Here is a 2,884-nt window from a genome sequence, read left to right on the forward strand (position 1 = left end):
TGAAAAAATATTTTCCTATTAATACATTAAGGTGTTTGTGTAAAACCGATATACCTTCCACAATATCTTTTAATTAATTACTTGTAATTTCTAGTTTTAAAATTAAAATATACATTCCTTTCTGAATTCCATGTTCAGATCTTTTTTACTCCTCCAACAATTATTTGCAAGTTGATTTCTATTCCCCAGAAATGACATCATCTGTTCATTAATTTGAGAATTTCCCTTGTTCCCAGGGTGCCTGCCCTGCAGGCTAGTATGCCAAGTGTTTAAACTGGCCAACAGTGAATGACAGAGGATGCCCAGTACTTTAGGGAGGGGACTGGGAACAAGAGAGATGCCATCCCTCCCCTGTTGGGGGAAGAAAAGGAGTGGGTCTTTGATTACATCTGGGATGACAATATAGTCAATGGGATTTGGCTTTTTCTGTCTGAGAAAATGCATCAATAATGAGAAGCACACAGGTGACAGTGAGCCAGCATTTGCATTAGCAGTGTGACTGGGTAGTAATTAGCTGTGACTCCAGATCATCACAAAGTGTTATGGCCTGATTTCCTGAGAAGATACATGACTTAGTTCAGGCAAATCAGGAAGTAATAGGGATACATCTCAGAAGCCCAGACAATCTGATGCTTTTCCAGTCAGCAACATAAACATTACTTTTCTTTTGGTAACTAATTTTCAAGGTGTTCTAAAATTGCACTATCTCTTTTATTTTATTTTTATCGGATATTTTATGTATTTGCATTTAAAATGTTATCCCGTCCCGCCCTTTCCCATCCCCCCCCCGTCGTTATCTTGGTGAGGAGATTGAGAGCAAATGGTCGTCTAGGGTCCTCTAGTTCTTTGCTTCTGTAGCTCCATATCTCGGTGTAAACCATCAGTAGATGAGTCAGTCTCTTCTCTCTCCTTCCTCTTGTGAGGTTTTTTTTCACCAATATTTTCAGAAACCTTATCACCAAAGGAGATGGCGACCAATGTTACCAACAAGACAGCTCCTCTCTCTATGAATTCCTATGTATTCATTGAGAATCTCAACACTCCGGTCATCAAGAAGTCTGATGTGGAAGCCATCTTTTCAAAGTATGTCAAAATTGTGGGTTGCTCTGCGCATAAGGGCTTTGCCTTTGTCCAGCATGCTGATGAGAGAAATGCCGGAACTGCTGGAGCTGGAGAGGAAGGCCAAATAAATGATCGCTGGCCTGGTTTTAGATATTAACCGGGCTGTAGAGCCAGTAGTCAACTGAGGAAAAGCAGTTGTGAAAACGATCTGCAGTAGTGATGAACGGTTCCTCAATTTGCTTGGCCTATGACTTTCAACGGGATTATTATGTCAGGATATACAGTTACCTAACACGTGTCCCTTCTCCTTCTCCTCTTCCTCCCCTTCTTCCTCCTTCTACTATTGCTTGAGCCTCGGTGCCTTCCAAACGCCAGCATGTGTTGGGGCAAAGTAGGTTCAATTCGATGAGTGGACAACGGGGATCTTCTTCCAAGTCTGGAAAGATGAAAGGTGATGACCTTCAGGCCATGATGAAGGAGCTGATTCAGCTAAAACAAAAAGTGGATTCTCTATTGGAAAGCCTTGGGGGGTGGGGTGGGGGTTGAAAAGGAACAAAGCAAACACGAAGAGATAATGATGACGGCCAGAGCAGCGCCTCTATGGAGAAGGATGAGACTGCTGCGGGGATGGAGTCTAAGGCAGATGCAGATGACTCTGCTGAGGAGAGCGACCTGCTGGATGATGACGATAATGAAGATGAGGGTGGGGCAGGGAGGGGGCAGCTGGAGAGAATATTCATTTATTGACATACCAAGCCAATGCCAGGGGTACAGAAAATAATTTTTATTTGTGATATAATGGTTTGATTATCAGGCAAAATGTAGGAGATTTGCTTAAGAGCATTTTCTTAGGGGCCAATGCTCAACATTAAATCCCGTTTTACTTACCTCATATGAAATATTAAAACAAAACATGCCAGAGGATATTATTAAGAATCAAAGTTCAACTGCAAGTGGGACAGAGTACATGTTCAAAGCAAAACAGGGATGAAAAGCAAAATAGTATTTCTGTGGTTATCAGTGCTGTTAGCACTGCAAGTTTTTAAAGAAATACCATTTTAGGCAGTTTCTTTATTATAACTAACTTTCCCACAGACGTCAAAGCACTTCATTTCCTTTAAACACTTCATAGCTTCATGATTTACATTGCATGGTGCCCCTCTCCTTTAATTTCATCACATAGACAGTCTCTCCACAGCATAACTCAGTCCCATGTATTCCTGATGTGCAAGACCTTCTGCTTCTCATAGCAGAGTCAACTTACTAGGGGCAACTCTGTTTTTGTTGTCGTTTTGGGTTTTTCTTTTTTTGCTTTTTGTTGTTGTTATTATTGTTTTAGACTACGACATAATCAGATCACTTTTTTATTTTTCCCATTTCTACTCTAAAGTCTCCCATTACCTCATACCCATCCAGTTCTCTTTCAAATTCATGGCCTCTTCCTTGCATTGTTCGTTGCTATATACATGTGCGTATGTGTATATGTGTATTATTAAATACAAAAATACAAAGTGCTCAGTCTGTGTAATGTTTCTTGTCTACATGTTTTCAGGGTTGACCAGTTGTCTTCCCTGAGGATGACAATTTCTTCTGCTCAAAGAATTTCTTAGTTGCCTGTCGTACTTTATTCAGGGTTGAAGCCTGGTGGTCTTTCTTTGGCCAGTTCAGTATGTCTATTGCTGTTGTTCTTGCTCAGCTCCTGTTTAGGTAGACATATTGGTGGGGACTTTATGGATATAGCTTCTAACATGCATAGGTGACAGAAGCTTACAGCAACTCCCTGATCCTTTTGTTATTCCAGTCGTTCTGTCCGCTCTTCCTC

At 41.0% G+C, this 2,884-nt stretch overlaps 1 pseudogene; it reads left to right on the forward strand.

The window, feature by feature from the left end:
• Positions 1-967: 967 nt before the first annotated feature.
• On the forward strand, positions 968-1,809 carry LOC116898458 (annotated as a pseudogene).
• The last annotated feature ends 1,075 nt before the right edge of the window (positions 1,810-2,884 follow it).

This window comes from Rattus rattus, chromosome 4 (genome assembly GCF_011064425.1).
Source record: "Rattus rattus isolate New Zealand chromosome 4, Rrattus_CSIRO_v1, whole genome shotgun sequence".
NCBI lineage: Eukaryota > Metazoa > Chordata > Mammalia > Rodentia > Muridae > Rattus > Rattus rattus.